The sequence below is a fragment of the Typopeltis vanoorti genome, chromosome 2 (genome assembly GCF_054136105.1).
Source record: "Typopeltis vanoorti isolate ZY-2024b chromosome 2, IOZ_Tvanoo_1.0, whole genome shotgun sequence".
Lineage (NCBI taxonomy): Eukaryota > Metazoa > Arthropoda > Arachnida > Uropygi > Thelyphonidae > Typopeltis > Typopeltis vanoorti.
The window spans coordinates 16,956,427-16,974,934 of NC_143550.1; the positions used below are offsets into that span (position 1 = coordinate 16,956,427).

Below are 18,508 nucleotides of genomic sequence, written 5' to 3' on the forward strand. Positions count from 1 at the left end.
TCAGCATTTAATACTAATAATCTGTTTCCCTGATTTTACATGATGATTGAATTCGGTAGTGAGTAAAACTACATCACTATGAAGATGATTGTGGCAGTTAAGAGCTTATATGTAACTCTATTAAAAGCCTTATCTAACAATGTGTAGTTTAATTCCATTGCACAAAACTGAAATTTATCTCCAAGCAAAAGTAGGTGATTTAACCATAATCGCATGTGATTCTATAAAAATGACATTGATTCATCACTCACAGTTTCCTTAGGAAATCTTTTATTTGGCAGAAATCAGCAGCATTCAATTACATTCAGTCATTTCTAGATCAACATTCCATGGCATGTACATTAACACATGTACATGCTTTTTTCATTATTCAATACGGGTGTATGCAGTGCAGTTAAGAATGGGAAAAGAGCTAGATTTTTCTCTCATAGAGCTGTGAGTGAGTGAAACAGTCTGCCTATTGAAAAGTAGTGAGTGATATGTGCTGCCACGATGAGTCCTTGACTCCCTGGAAGTCTAATAATAATAATTATTATATATATATATATATATTATTATTAGCCAGTCTGGTTGGCTGAGTGGTTAGCATATCAGCTCTCCAGTCAAAAGGCTGTGGATTCGAATCCTGCCATGGGCATGGATGTTTGTGATTCTCTATGGAAATAATAGTGGTGGTGGTAGGCAGTGGCTGGCATTAGTGTATTGTAGTTGTGGTTAGTTGTAGAGTAGGTGCCCTCCCTCGACGAGTCTTTGGACTCCCTGGAGGTGATACATAATAATAATAACATTACTAAAAAAACACACCTACTAACCACAGTGATAAGTTTTAATACGTAAATATGTCATCCCAAGTATCTTGGGAAATTCTCAGTACAGTAATTCAAACAATACTAGGAATAATATACAGTTAGGGCACATGATTACAATGGAATCCCAATTAGAAGAAAAAACACATGTATAAACCACAGTGAAAATTATTTAATTGTAAATATTTCATCCTAAAAAATTTTCAATTAAATAATTTTCACTGTGGTTTATATGTGTGTTTTTTCTTCTATTTATGAACGCACCACAGGTTTCGTTATTTAAAAAAAAAAAAAAAAATGGAATCCCAATATGCGTGCAGTAGTGTGTTATAGAATTAAATTAAAATATAACTGAAAAAAAAAAAAAAATTGATAACTAATTAACTACTGATAACTAAACTCATTAAGGAAATCAGTCAAAAGTGACAATAACAGTGAACATGTTGAAACATTTTATCATCATCATCATCATCAAATTCCTGCCATGTACCCTCAAGGGGTGTACAGGATATGACAGTACTACATGAAAAAATTACATCATTACTAACTTCCTATCTACAATTTTCCTCCAAATCAGTCTGTTACTTGTCAAGACTCCAACATTATCAGATCTTATATTTCTATCTTCTAAGGCACTTTGTACTGTATCAATCCACCTATATCTTGGTCTTCCTCTGGGTCGTTTTCCTGCCAACCTGGCAGAGAACACTTGTTTTGCTAATCTTTCCTCTCCCATTCTATTTAAGTGACCATACCATCTGAGATTAGCTCTGCTAACGCATTCCTGGATGCTGACAATGTCAAGTTCTTTCCTAATATCCTCATTTTTAATATGATATTGCCATTGATGCCATCTGTTCACGCCTCTAATCTTTCTCAGGACTCTCATATCTGCGGTCTCTAGTCTTTGGTCAAGTGTTTTACTTCTGACCCAGCTCTCAGATCCATAAGTTAAAATTGGTTTGAACACTGTCTTGTATACAGCTAATTTAGTGTTCCGACTAATTTCTTTCTTATTCCATATGAATTTATTCAATTGACTTCCCACCATACCAGCTTTGCTGATTCTGTTGTCTATTTCTATATTTAGTTTACCATCTTCAGTAAAAATTGTGCCTAAGTAGCTGAAATGTTTTACTTGTTCCACAGGTTCTCCATTCACAACACAGTTGACATTTTCAATGATTCTGCCTATTTTCATTGTCTTTGTCTTTTTATTGCTGACCTTCATACCATATCTATTACAACAGCTATTCAATTTAGTCAGAGAATCTTGCAGACTTGTAGCAGATTTATTTAGAAGTATAACATCATTCGCATAAAGCAAAGAGCTGACATTAACATGTCCAATTTTGATATCAGGTTTAATACCACATTCCTTCATAATGTGATCCATATAGATAATGAATAACAGAGGGGATAATGTACATCCTTGTCTCACACCAGATTTAACATTAAACCATCTTCCTGTACTTCCTTCAATTCTAACTGCTGACTCACAACTCAAATAAAGACTAAGTATTGCTTGATATAATGCCCCATTGACACCATATAACTGCAGCGTATTGAATAGCTTCTCTCTTGGCACCTTGTCATATGCCTTTTCCAGATCGACAAAACTTAAATACAGATCTTTGTTATATTCCCATGCTTTCTCGACTATTTGTCGTAAAGTGAAGATCTGATCCTGACAGCCTCTATTTGGCCTGAATCCTGCTTGTTCTTCACCAAGCTTTTCTTCCACAATTCTTCTCAACCGTTTCTCAAGTATACTTGCATAGATCTTGCCAGGAACACTCAGTAGGGAAATACCTCTGTAATTCTCACATTCAGTTTTATTTCCCTTTTTATATATGGGTACTATGAGAGCTCTACTCCAATCATCAGGAATTCGTCCCTCTGTCCAGGCTTTCTGAACTATGCAGTGCAGCCACTGTAAGACTCTTATACCACCATACTTCAGCATTTCTGGTCGAATATCATCTACTCCTGCTGCCTTTCCACATTTCAAGCCTTTGATGGCTTTTTCTACTTCAAGTATGGATATGTATTCCTGACTGCATGCCTGGTCAGTGTTTTTTATCACTGTGCTGTCATCACTGCTTGTTTCATTTAGCAGTTTTTCAAAGTAATTACTCCATACTTCAAGGATATCTTTTTCTCCTGTTTTCATTTCACCTTTATCATCTCTAATTCCTTTTACAGCACTCTTTCCTCCATTCCTAAGCTTCTTCAACAACCTCCAGAATATTTTGCCACCTTCTTGATATTTATTTTCTATATTCTTGCCAAAGTCCTCCCATGACTTTTGTTTAGCTAGTTTTACACACTGTTTAGCTTTCTTACATTTGTCTCTGTATTCTGTAAGAGTAAAAGCTGACTTATTTGCCAGGAACATTTGATATGCTTTCTTCTTTTCCTTCACTGCCTCTTTAACTTCCTGTGTCCACCAGGGAGTTCTGATTTTTTTATCTTTGCACACAACCTCACCACATGCCTCTCTGGCAGAATCAATCAATGTTTCCTTCAGAGTTTGCCACTGAATCTCCAAGGTTTGATTCCTGTTCTCAAACTCTTTCATTTTCTTTTCAATAATATTTCTGTATTTTAGTCTACAGTTTACATCTGAGAGCTGCTCAACTTTTATTCGCTTTAAAACTTTCTTACATGTTATTCTTTTCAATATGAAATTCAATTTTATCCTGCTCAAGACTAAATAGTGATCACTTCCAATTTCAAATCCTCTGTACACTCTGGTGTCCTGCACCAGGGAGAAAACATCACTATCAACAATAACATAGTCAATGAGACTTTTCTTATTCCTAGCCTCTTCTCTCCATGTGAATTTGTGCACATTTTTATGTTGGAACATGGTGTTAGTAATAACCAGTCCATGTCCTGAGCAGAAATCCAACAGATATTTGCCATTATTATTAGCTTTGCTCTTTTCTCCAAATTTTCCCAAAATATTTTTGTATGTCTCACAATCATTTCCTACTCTACCATTTAGATCCCCAACAAGGACCAACTTTTCCTTTTTCATTGTGTCAGTTGCTTTTTCTAAAGCCTCAAAAAATTCCTCCACTTCTACCTTAGTAGAACCTTCTGTGGGACCATAGGCACAAATAAGTCTCATTGTCCAGTTCCCCATTCTCATATTTGCCCACATTACTCTACTTGAGACTGACTGCCATTCAAGAAGATTAGCCTCGTATTTTGTGTTGAATACTATGGCTACTCCTTCTTTTCCTTGATTGTCATTGCATAAAAATCAATATAGCAATGTTGATAGTATGTGTCATTGAATATCCACCTCCCTTCTAACAAGCATACATCTTGATTAGAAGGCAATTTGCTGGCATGGTTGACAAAATGGTTAGCATACCCAATTGCCAAACAACAGGCTGAAGGTTTGAATCCTTTAGTGGGATTGGATTCATACCCAGTGTGAGTCTGCTGCCTCACCTACTTCAAGGCCTGAAGTGGCTTTAAGAAAAGTGCCATGTTTGGGCTCTGGAGCAAGGTCTCCAGACAATGTAAAAAATAAATTTTAAAAAATATATATATAAAAAAATTAACAAATTAGAAAAATAATCAAGCCCACTCACAGTACTAATGTACCATAGGTTTACAACCTGTTTTGAGAGGGACAAAAAAAAAAAAAAAAAAAAAAAAAAAATAGAGATATGTGGGTAGTGGACTATGGGGAATGGGGAATTGGACAATTAAACTTATTTGTATCTATAGTCTTACAGAATATTCTCCAAAGGAAGAATGGGAAAAATTTTTGTGTCATTAGAGGAGGCAGTCTACATAAAGAAAATGGAAAAGCTGGTCCTTGTTTGAGATCTAAACAGCAAGATAGGAAATGAATACAGGCATATAAAAATGTTATGGGAAATTTTGGAGAAAAGCGCAAAGGAAATAATAAAGATATATACTAGTGTACAGCATTACTCAAAATAAAGGAGCAGATTGTACTTGTTTGGGAAATTTTTATTTCCAATGACAAACGTATTATACATTATCTGATAAGATATGAGGGTTTATTTTTTTCCACATCTAGCAGCACTATTCTTAATAGAGTGAAAAAAAAAAAAATCTCTCAGTTGCTTGCTTAAAGAGTTAACAAAAATGGCAACCCTGCAGGAAAGAGCAGTTTGTGTTATCGAATTTGCAAAATGTAATTCTGTGATTACAGTTCAATGAAAATTCCACACTCAATTTAAGAAAGAACCTTCTTGTAATAAGCAGATTTACTCATAGACCAAAAAAATTTCAAGATGAGGGATGCACCTGTAAAGGAAAAAGTTCAGGTCATCCATGTGTTTCCGAAGTTAATGTTGAAAGAATTCGACAAAACATTCACACCACAAAAATCCACCAACTGCGCAAGCAAGGAATTATGAATTCCTCAAATGACAGTATAGTGTGTTCTAAGGAAATGATTGCATATTAAAGGCTACAAGTTGCAGTTAATGTAGGAACTACACCCCAGGGACGAAGAAAACAGGTTATACTTTTGTGTAAAAATGTTGGATGACATTGAGAATGATGCCCTCGATATCACTGAACTCAAAAAACACTGAACATGAAAGAAACTCACCAAAAGTGAATGTTTTGTGATATTTCTTGCAGGAAAATTTATAGGTTTTTTTTTTTTTTTTTTTTTTTTTTTTGCCGAGTAGTTGGATGTCATACCTTGATATGATACAAATTTGGTTATTCCCTCAACTTGAAGATGACTCTGCTGACTTCATTTTCATGCAAGATTGGGTGCCTCCTCACTTTCACAGTAATGTCCATAATTATCTCAATACAACTTACTAACTGCCAGAAGGGTCGACGTGGGACAGATGATCTTGTGTTGTGCAAGTGGTCATCCAAGTCCTCAGATCTAATCCCTTGTGATTTTTATCTTTGGGGATATGCTAAAGATACTGTTTATGTGTCATCCCTACCATCACATTGCAAGAACTTCAACATTGAAATGTAGCAGCAGTGAATTCAATAACTGTCAACCGGTTACAAAGAGTCTGGCAAGAAACAGACTATCATTTTAATGTGAGTCATATCAGAGGATGTGCATACAAAGACTGTCTTAATATCTGACAGTTTCCCTGTCAGGTGACATATAACTCTGTTTATATTGCTAGAAATAAAGAATTCATAAACAAGTACAATCCGCTCTTTCATTCTGAATAACCCTGTATTTCTATTCAGCACATGGACTAAACCTTGTTAATACCATGTTCTTCCAAAATTGAGAGTGCACAAATTCACATGAAGAAAAAGAGACAAGAAATATGGAGAGCCTCAGTTGTTGTTGTTGATATCGCTATTGTTGATAGTGATATCTTCATCTTGCTTCAGATCTTCTGTATACAAGAGTATACAGAAGATCTGAAATTGGGAGTGATTGTTACTTAGTTTTAAATAGGATAAAGATGAATATCACATTGCAAATAATATTTAAAAAGGTTTTAAAAGACTTAAAGTTGAGCATCTTTTACAAGTGAATTGTACACTTAAATATAAAAACATTATTGAAGAGAAAATAAAACACTTCAAAAATAAGAAACAAACCTTAGAGTCTTGGTGGGAAACTGTGAAGAAAACATTTGATTCAGCCAGAGAGGAATGTGTTAAAGATGAAGTCATATCATATCATATGCAAGGATAGAAAGATACCAACACCATGCTGAAAGTTTATAGCAATTTGGCTGATGTCTTAAGCTAGCAGCTCTTTAACGTTTAGCCTACACGTACGACAACCATATAGTGCAAATATTTCTCAGTGTAGTTTGCCTATGCATCAAGAGCAGAGGATGTGTACTGCAAGGTGTCAAAGGTTAATTGTTGCGGCAGTGGTGAATATAAAATAGTTAAAAATAGCAGTGGCCATGAAAGGTGTGTCAGCTTGTGTGCCACGAGAATGTGCAAGTGAACTGGCAGTGCCTCTGACGAAGTTATTTAATCTAAGTCTCAGCTCTGGCAACGTTCCAAGAGAGGGGAAAGAGGGTAAGATAGTTCCATTATATAAAGGTAGCTCCAAGACAGAAATAGTAAATTAAAGACCAATTAATATCTCTGGAGTGGTGGTTAAAAGTAAAATTCAGGAATGGGTGAAGAGGAATATAGATATTCTATAGGGGATAGCATGTAAAAAGTCGGTGCTGCCTCAGTTATTTACTTGCATTTTATAATAAGGTAACATCAGAATTGGATAAGGGGATTGGCTACACCATGATACTGCTGGACTTTGCAAAGGCATTTGAAAGAATACTGCATGGAAAACTATTACCTAAGTGGCATGGATGTGTGTGTGTGTGTGGGGGGGGGAATGATGGACATCAGAGAGTGGTGTATGGTGGAGTGGAATCAAGGCAAATGAGGGTGACTAGTCGAGAGTCTAAGGGTTCCATACTAGGATCACTACTCTTTAATTTACATTAATGACACAGTGAAAGATTTGAAGGGGTATACTCAGTTGTTTGCCGATGATGCAAAACTAGGGAGAAGCCATAGTTAATGAAGGTGATGTAGATATCTTACAGAATGATTTAAATAAATTGGTAGTGCGCACAAAGGACAATGGTTGTCAATTCAATGATATAAAATGTAAGGTAATGAACTTCAGGATGAAAAGATTACACACTTCGTATCATTGATGGTACTAGTTTTACAGGGAAATGAGCAGACTAGGATCTGGGGTAATCGTGGATAGAGATTTGAAATTCAAAGTAAATTCAAATTGCAAGAGCTGGGAAAATAGCCCAGAGGATTACTTGGATGCTGAAGAACATATTGACAAGTAAAGAAAGGGAGGTTATTGTCCCTCTTTATAAGGCTATGATTCAGCCACACTGTGACTACTGCATACAGATTTGGTCATCTGCATTTCCTGGAGAGTGGAAGATAGTGGAGGGGATTCAGAGATGAGTGACCAAGCTGGTGACAGGTCTGTGGAATATTTCCTATGAAGATAAATCGAGGATGTGTGGGTTGCAGAGTTTAGCTGACCGGCAGAAGAGAGGACATATCTCTCTTTTATTTAGATTTATGGCTGAAGCAACTCAGGCTATGAGGTCAGTGTATTATGTATGTTAATTGTGTGTGTTCTAACAGCCAGTTTGCCTGTTCTGAGGGACAAAAAACCCAAGTTTCTGGGAGAAAAAAATCCTTTACTTCTATGATATGATAGAAACTTATAAGTTACTAAAGGGATGCTATAAGATTGACAGAAAAGAAATTTTTCAATACATGGGGAGTAGGGGAGAAACAAGGGATCACGCTTGGAAGTTGTCTAAGAGGGAGGTTAGTAAAGGTGTGCAGACTAGGTTCTTTACTTGGAGAGTGGTGAATGAGTGGAAAGGATTGCCAAAGGTGGTCGCGAGTGCACCAACAGTGAACAGTTTGAAGGAGATGTATGATAGGTATTATGTTAAGGGATAGAGCGTGTCTCCAGCGATGAGTCTTTCGAATCCATAGAGTACCCATATAAGTAATAATAATAAAACAGGAACAAAATAACAGCCATTTGTACATAGCGTTTATGATAAGTACCTAAATGCATATCATAAATCACTCGACTTTTTAAATGAGTGTCATGATATTATTAAACAATTGAAATAAGAAGACATTAAATTACAATTCTCCACAAATGGATAGTGAAGGATGAGTTTATATTTTGGTCTTTAAAAAAAGACCGAATTGCGTTTGATGAGTTGACTAGCTTACTGGGCATATATAAACTTGAAAATATTTGCAATTGGTCTTCTCTCAGTTTCTGATTCAATGTATTTCTGCAAACAAATATTTTTGAACATAAACTATATTAAAACTAAATCAAGAAACCATCTGAACAATGTGAGTCTCTCAACATGTTTAAAGATCAAAAATTTCATCTTTTTAGCATGATGTTGAGAAACTCACTCAAGAAGTTCAGCAGCAAAAGACATTAATTTGTACATAACTGGATGCTGATTATGTTTTTTTTCCCAGTATTAATAAATAATACAGGTATCCCTCGATTAACACGGTTAATTAATCCTTCGATGTTACCGCATATATCAAAATCGCGTTAATCAAATCTAATAATCAATGGTAAAAATTACAATTCATCCATGATTGATTACTGTGTTAATAATTCGTTTTATGTGGTACTCTTTTAGGAAAGATAAAAAATGAATGCAAAGTAAATGTTTAATAAATATTTGTACCTACATTATTTACTGCAATTTTTTATCCAAAGAAGTTATCAAGAGTTGTTTGAACAGTTTTAGTTTTTTTCTTATCGGCATAAATTCTATGATAACAATCAAAACGACTCTCCAGATCTCGGCAAAAAAGCAATAAAACATAAAGAAAAAACACTGCAAATATAATACATGATGGTACAAATTAAGTGGATATTGAATCCAACATGATTTCATAGCCGAATATATAGAAACTAAAAGTTTTGGTGGATGCAAGCATAACCAACCTTATGGACAATCGTAGTAAAGATGGAGTAAGCTCCAGATCACTTATGCTTAGTATTTTCCATAAATATAAAGCACATCTCCTGGAGGATATCATACATCATACATCATACATCACATGTATGATAAATAAGTCTTTGGCTCTCTATTGTAATACATGATGGTTTATTTATTTTCAGTTACAATCTAAAAATTATTGAACAAAGAATAAAAAAAAACAAAAAAACTAAACCATACTATACTGACATAGGAGGTCGCGGTATCTCTCAGATACATTTTACTGTCAAATATCACAAACCTTTACATACCATGTGTTAAACCAAACTGACAGCAAATAAAGTGCGGAATATCACTCGTAACATATGAATGCACAGCTACTCATGCCCTCCAAGCTATACACTGAATTGTGTGAGAATATTTATATTAAGCATTTTGCTTGTATCTGTCAGGTCAGCTGCGAGCTCCTCAGGGTTAAAGGCGGGTTAATCAAAACTCTTGCTGCGTATATCAAGGGATTGCCGCAATTAATTTCGGCGCGATAATCAAATCCGCTTTAAGCAAGGGATACCTGTATTTCAAATTTTATGTATAAGTATATATACAGTTGACCCTTGAACAACATACGGGTTAGGGGCACTGATCCCCCCCGATGCGATGCAGTCAAAAATCCGTGTATAACTTTTGACTCCACAAAAACTTAACTACTAATAGCCTACTATTGACCTGAAGCCTTAATGATAACATAAACAGTTGATCAACATATATTTTGTATATTATATGAATTATATAATGTATTCTTACAGTAAAGTTAGCTAGAGAAAAGAAAATGTTATTAAGAAAATCATAAGGAAGAGAAAATATATTTACAGTACTGTATTTATCGATACTGGAAGTTTACATTGTCTGTCTGTCAGTACCCACATCAATATTGTCTTATACGATACAAAACACTGTAGACATTATATGTATTACTAATGCTAGTAATATGTATAATGTAAATATAATTTTGCATTATCAAGAAATTCATATTTATTTTCAAGTATCACGATTCATAAACTGATAATGAAGAAGCAGCAATATGATTGCTTCCCAGTAGCCTAGCCTAATGAATGAATCATTATAAAATTTTTATTTTTATGATAATTAATTTTTAATTTTATGATAATTAACTTTTAATTTTAACTAATTAATTAATAACAGGTAATTTTATGCAGTTATGATTTACTTAATACTGCATCTTTAAGTTTGTTTACATTTTTCTCAGCTGCGAATGGCACCATGTACGGTGTACCATGTACCATGTAAGTGTTTGTGTGCAAACGTTTTGATAAATTTTAACTTTTTATAATAGATTTGTGTATATTTCATGGTAGTAACTGATAAAATAGATCTACATATACATAACTTTTTCTTAATTTTTTTTGATATTTCTACGCTATGCAGTTCATCTGCAAATGTTTTCAAATTGTCATGAATCTCCAAAAAATTTTCCAATATATTTATTGAAAAAATTTGGCATATAAGTGGACCCATGCAGTTCAAACCTGTGTGTATGTGTATATATTAATAAAATACCTTCCACTGTATTCCATTCCTTAAACTCTCTCCTCCGAGTTTGAGCTGAGGTGTGTTGGTCTTTGGATTTTTTTTTAATTAGGTCAAAAATGGCTCTTCACTCAAAAAAAAGTTGTTGATCCCTGCCTACTTTTACACATGCATGGATCAGCATGTGTAAAATTAGCTAAACAAAAGTCATGGGAAAACTTTTGTAAGAACAGAAAAGACAAATATCAGGAAGGTAGCAAAATGTTCTGGAGATTATTGAAAAAACTTAGAAATGGAGGAAAGAGTACTGTAAAAAAGTGAATCAACAATGAATTACATGGAAGCTGAAGTCCAAGATGTGACAGTGGACAAAAGATGAAACTATTATGCTCAAGTCATTACAACTGATAGCTGCAATGATAAAAGGGAATATCAATCTGTAGGAAATAGAGAAGTTATTCTCACCCTATATGAGACATCAGTAAGGCATCTCTGGACTATTGTGCACAGTACAATCAATGTAGTTCCACAGGAAATGAGGATAAAGTTGAGAAGGCTGAGGCATATAACAGGATAATACTCTGACTGTGGATTTTCCAGTTAAACATGGAGTGAAGGGTACAGATTTCATGTATAGATCAGTGATTTCCGATATCTGTCTTGAGAACTAATGGCATATTAAACCAAATGAGTAAAAATACGAGGGTGGTCTGAAAAGTTCTTAGCCTAACAATGTAAAAAAATGAATTTATCATTTCAAAACTATTTTTATTTTTCAACATAATCTCCCTTAAGACTAATACATTTATTCCAGCGATTCTCCAGCACCATCATCCCGTTCCTGTAGTGGTTCTCAGTAAGATCTGCAAAATACCCCCTCTACATCTGCAATCACTTCTTGATTCGAAGAAAAATGCTGAGCAGCAAGGAAGAGTTTTAGTTTTGAGAAGAGATAGAAGTCAGAGGGAGCCAAATCTGGGAAATACGGTGGATGTTCCAACAATTCATAGTGCAGATCCTTTAATTTTCCCATTGCCAAAACACCTTTGTGTGCAGATGCATTGTCCTGATGAATGATGATTTTTTTTCTTCTGCAAACCGAGTCTTTTCTCATGAATTTTTTTCGTCTAGTCTGGTTAAAAGATCAGAATAATATTCCCCAGTTATTGTTTTACCCTTTTCAAGATAATTAATAAACAAAATGCCTTTAACATCCCAAAACACTGATGCCATGACCTTTCCTGCTGATGGAACTGACACTGTCTTCTTTGGTGCTGAACAACTGAATTCTGTCCACTGTTTTGACTGCTGTTTGGATTCTGGTGTGTGATGGTGAATCCAAGTCTCATCCATAGATAAATCGATGCACAAAATCAGTTTTATTCTTGTTAAAACACTCCAAGCACTGTTAGAAATTTTCATGCAAGTGCGTTTTTGATCTGCTGTGAGCAAGCGCAGCACCCATTTTTCGCAAAGCTTTTTCATATGCAAGTCTTCATGCAAAATATATCTAACACGTTCTTTTGAAATGCCTATAGTCTCAGCAATTTCACACACTTTGACTCTCTGATCATCCAATACCATATGATACACTTGATCAATGATTTCTGGTGTTGTTACACTTTTTGAACATCCCTCACGTGGATCATCTTCAAGACCGGTACTACGACGTTTAAACTCGGCAGTCCATTTCTTAATTGTCGAAAACAAAGGAGAAGAGTGCCCATAAACTTTTATGAACTTCGAATGAATTTCTTTTGGCGTTAAACTTTCTTTTACAAAGAATTTTATAACCACACGATACTCAGTTTTATCCATTTCAAGGGATACAGATGACACTTTGGCTTCCGACAGCTGTATAAAATAAACTACTTGATAGAATGATTTGCAATTTCACATGGATGCTTATGACAGATGTACCAACTTAGGAAAAAAAATAAAAATCTTGCCGATAGTGTTGCCATCTATGGTTGAGGCTGAGAACTTTTCAGACCACCCTCGTACAATGGTATACTTCATTCTAAAAACAAAATTTTGAAAAGCAACGTGGGAGTATTTTTTAAGATCAATTTCTGAGTCCTTGAATTAAACAGCTTGACAAATTGGAATGTAAGCCATGATAACTAAATAAACCTTAACACAGATTTTACTTAAGTAATTTTTATTTTAGCAAACAGTATTTTCGCCCCAGTGTCAAGGGCATCTTCAGTATGACTTTCAAATTAAACAAGTTGCACATAAACCAGAAGATTCAAGAACGAAAATGTCTGAACTACATATGCATAATGTAGAGTGATATAGTCTAAAATACATTAATGCCAAGCCAAGCAACTCTAAACAAAATACCATACATGATTTAACTAAAAAAAAAATATTTTTTAGAACATGTGGAGAAGTGCTATTTCCGATAAAAGGGATAATTTCAGTCCATCACTTTTATTTAAATTTGAATAATGTAGCAAAGTTAAATTCCCCCCCTCTATATAATAGCAAAGGATAGTACTCTTTCTCCAAAAAATGATAATTACTTCATGGAACAATTTGAAGAGTATCTTTGCTAAAACACCCTTATGGTACAGATATGTGGATGCAATCCTTGTGGTTTGGCATTGTTCTCTTACAAATCTACAGGAGTTTCTCACTAAGACCAGTAGATTGTACCATCACATCCCTTAGGCAGAAGAGGATAATCAGATTGCCTCTTTTTAGATCTCCTTTGCTTCATCAACCATAGGTAACCTTCATTTCTCAGGTTTTAGAAAAAAAACCATACATGGACTTTACATTCATACTTGTTCACATCATCATACTCATCAAAAATCTAGCACAATTAAGACTGGTATGTTGAGCTCTCTCTCTCTCTGTTCTTGTTCTACGGAAGTGCTGCTCTCTCAGGAAATAAATTACATCACAGCCCACCTTTCTTGATAATGGCTTTATGTCTTATGTAAAAAAATCATGAAATAGTTATAGGATTTGCTTGTCATCTGTCTCCCAAGAAGTGGTCCAGTGTATCACAATTCCTTACGGTAAAGTTGTCTCAGAAGGTATACCAAACTACTTAGATCTGTTGGTCTACAAGTATCCTTTCACCCTATTAACAAGATTTATACTTTTCTAGGCTCGGCAAAAGATAAACATCTGCCTTTGGCTCACCCCAGTCTTTCAAATTCTTTGCTAGTGTGGGTTATCATATTTTGGCCAAATTGGTATATCAGCAATCATATGTCGGTATGAACATCTAGAATACATTATATTCTGTGAGCCTGAACAGTCAGGACTTGCAATACATAATCTCCACCAGACATTGAATCCTTTGGAAGAAGATTAATTGCTTTTATGAAAAACCTTATCTTATAGAATGCTTGTATATAAAGAAAGTTGTGAAATCTTGATACATCACCCAAATTTAAATAGAAGTGATGGATTGAAATTATGCTTTTATGAAAAATAGAACTTCTCCAGATGTTCTGCATATTAAAAAAAAATAATAATAATAATTAATTAAGAGTCTATCAGACTAGAGTGAACAACATTATACCAGCCATTAAAAAATCTAAATGTCAATGGGCAAGTCATACTGCAAGAAATAACACTCAAAAATGGGACAAAGTTAATATCAGAATGGTAGTGTCCTAGAGATGGCAGGAACTCAGTGACAGAGAAAAGGCTCATGATAGAAATGAATGGACTTTGGGAAGGCCTTCATCTAGCACTGGACAGAAAATGGCTGATGATAATGATCTCTTGCTTCAGGTTGTTTGGTTAGGACTATAATGTATTTTAGACTGTGTCAGTCCATATGTTCTGCTTGTTTAATTTGGAAGTCATAATGAAAATGCTCTTGACACTGAGATGAAATTTCTTTGCTTGCTAAATTAAAATTACATAAGTAAAATTCATATTAAGTTTCATTTATTTACTTGAATACATCATCAACAACATTATACCAGCCATTAAAAAATCTAAATGTCAATGGGCAAGTCATACTGCAAGAAATAACACTCAAAAATGGGACAAAGTTAATATCAGAATGGTAGTGTCCTAGAGATGGCAGGAACTCAGTGACAGAGAAAAGGCTCATGATAGAAATGAATGGACTTTGGGAAGGCCTTCATCTAGCACTGGACAGAAAATGGCTGATGATAATGATCTCTTGCTTCAGGTTGTTTGGTTAGGACTATAATGTATTTTAGACTGTGTCAGTCCATATGTTCTGCTTGTTTAATTTGGAAGTCATAATGAAAATGCTCTTGACACTGAGATGAAATTTCTTTGCTTGCTAAATTAAAATTACATAAGTAAAATTCATATTAAGTTTCATTTATTTACTTGAATACATCATCATCATCATCATCATCATCATCATCAAATTCCTGCCATGGACCCTCAAGGGGTGTACAGGATATGACAGTACTACATGAAAAATTTACATCATTACTAACTTCCTACCTACAATTTTCCTCCAAATCAGTCTGTTACTTGTCAAGACTCCAACATTATCAGATCTTATATTTCTATCTTCTAAGGCACTTTTCACCATATCAATCCACCTATATCTTGATCGTCCTCTGCATCATTTTCCTACCAACCTGGCAGAGAACACTTGATTTGCTAATCTTTCCTAACCCATTCTGTTTAAGTGACCATACCACCTGAGATTAGCTCTGCTAACACATTCCTGGATGCTGACAATGTCAAGTTCTTTCCTAATATCCTCGTTTTTAATATGATATTGCCATTGATGCCATCTGTTCATGCCCCCCAATCTTTCTCAGGACTCTCATATCTGCAGTCTCTAGTCTTTGGTCAAGTGTTTTACTTCAAGTAAAGTGTTGATTCTGTTGTCCATTTCCATATTTAATTTACCATCTTCACTAAAAATTGTGCCTAAGTAGCTGAAATGTTTTACTTGTTCCACAGGTTCTCCAATCACAATGCAGTTGACATTTTCAATGCTTCTGCCTATTTTCATTGTCTTTGTCTTGTTACTGCTGACCTTCATACAAAATCTATTACACAACAGTTATTCAATTTAGTCAGGAAATCTTGAAGACTTCAAAGGGATTTATTTAGAAGTATAACATCATCCACATAAAGGAAAGAGCTGACATTAACATTTCCAATTTTGATATCAGGTTTAAAACCACTTTCCTTCATAATGTGATCCATATAGATAATGTGCATCCTTGTCTGACACCGGATTTAACATTAAACCATCTTCATGTATACTTCCTTCAATTCTGACTGCCGACTTACAACTCAAATAAAGACTAAGTATTGCTTGATATGATGCTCCATTGACACCATACAACTGTAGTGTCTTGAATAGCTTTTCTCTTGGCACATTGTCATATATGCCTTTTACAGATCTACAAAAATTATGGGTAATATGAAAGCTCTACTCCAATCATCTGGAATTTCTCCCTCTCTCCGTGCCTTGTGAACTATGCAGTGCAGCCACTGTAAGACTTTTATACCTCCATACTTGAGCATTTCTGGTCGAGTATGATCTAATCCAGCTGCCTATTCACATTTCAAGCTTTTGATGGCTTCTATTTCAAGTATGGATGGAACATAGAAAAGAACATAGATAAGAATAGACATAAAAAGAGCACCTTTATCATCTCCGATTCCTTTTTCTTTTTTTTCTTTTTTTTAAAGCTTTTTCAAAGGTAGAATATTTTGCTACCTTCCTGATATTATTTATTTTCTATATAACATATGAAAAAGCTTAAAAAAAAAAGGAATCGGAGATGATAAAGGTGTCATCAGAGACGACACCTTTATCATGAAAGAAAAATTAATCAAAAACCCAAAATGTGGAATGGCAGCTGCAGTAGATGAAAACCAGCCAGAAATGCTCAAATATGGAGGTAAAGTTTTACAGTGACTGCATTGTATAATTCAGAAAGCCTGGTTAGAATTCCAGATGAATGGAGAACTCTCATAGTACAAATCGATAATAAGAAAAAGAAAACTGAATGCAAGAATTACAGATGAGTTTCTCCACTGAGTGTTCCTGCTAAGATTTATGCAAGTATACTTGAGAAACAGTCGAGAAGGATTGTAGATGGGAAGCTTGGTGAAGAACAAGCTGGATTCATGTAAACAGAGATTTGTCAGGATGAGATTTTCACTTTAAGACAAATAGTTGAGAAATATTGGGAATATAACAAGGATTTGTATTTAAGCTTTGTTGATGTGGAAAAAGCATATGGCAAAGATGCCAAGAGGAAAGCTTTTCAAAATGTTATAGCTATATGGTGTAAATGGACATTATATTGAGCGATACACAGTAAGACTTGAAGGAGGTACAGGAAGTTAGTGTTTTAGGTAAAATCTGGTGTGCGACTGGGATGTACATTATCTCCACTGTTATTCATTATCTACATGGATCACATTATAAAGGAAAATGGTATTAAATCTGATATCAACAGCTTTAACAGCCCTGTACTTTATGTAGAAGATGTTATACTCCTGAATAAATCCAGTACAAGCCTGCAAGATTCCCTGACTAAACTGAATTACTGTAATAATAAATTTGGTATGAAAATCAGCAACAAAAAGCGAAAGACAATGAAAATAGGCAGAAATGATGAAAATATCAGCTGTATCCTGAATGGTGAACCTACAAACAAGCAATACATTTCAGTTATTTAGGCACAATTCTTAGATGTTAATTAAATATGGAAATAAACAGAATTAGTAAAGTTGTTATGGTAAGAAGTCAGCTGAATAAATTTATATGGAATAGGATAGAAATAAATCAAAACACTAAACTAGATATATATACAAGATGTGTTCAAACCGATTTTAACTTAGTGGTGAATTAAGAATTGGTTTCTTGCTTATGACCATGAATTTAGTTTTGGTGATATTTATTCTTAATCTAATTTTTTCACTTTCTTCATTCACTAGTTCAAGAAGATTTTGAAGATCATGAATATGTCAGCCAGGAGAGCTGTGTCATCAGCATATCAGATGTTACTAATGATTTCACCATTTACATTAACTCCTTCCTCTCTTCTTTTTAAGATTTTTGAAATATGGCTTCTGAGTATATGTTAAAAAAGGAGAGGCGAGAGCATACATCCTTGCCTTACTCCTCTTTCAATGTTAATGGAGTCTGTAATAACATCATAAACTTGAACAGATGCCTTTTGGTTCCAGTATAAGTTGTTGATGATCCTGATGTCTTTACTGTCTAATCCAATTCTTTTTAATAATTCAATCATTTTAGTATTTTAGTATACTGGAACTTTGTCAAATGCTTTCTTGAAGCTGATTAAGCAAAAATGAATACTTCCTTGTTTTGGTCAAGACATTTTTGGAATAAGATTTGAGAACAAAAAAAAAAAAAAAAAAAAAAAAGCCTCTCTCATTCCCAAATCACTTTTAAAGCCACATTTCAAATTGGGTATCACTGATGTTTTCTTCACATTTTCTGTATATTCTTTCTTGAATTATTTTCAGAAGCATTTGGAGAACATGCCTCATTAGACTGATCATTCTATAGTCATTACAAGTTATGGCATTTGCTTTTTTGGGTAGAATGATGAAGGTCGACTGTAACCAGTCTTGAGAGATTATGTCTGTATCGTAGATCTGATTAAATAGTTTTACTAATATATATCTATCTATCTATCTATGTATATATTAGATATATATATC

At 34.4% G+C, this 18,508-nt stretch overlaps 1 protein-coding gene across 2 annotated transcripts in view; it reads right to left on the reverse strand.

Annotated features, from left to right (window-relative positions):
- LOC150108851 (helicase ARIP4) overlaps positions 1 to 18,508 on the reverse strand; it is a 619,923-nt gene that overhangs the window by 132,490 nt on the left and 468,925 nt on the right. The gene's annotated exons all lie outside the window — the stretch shown is intronic.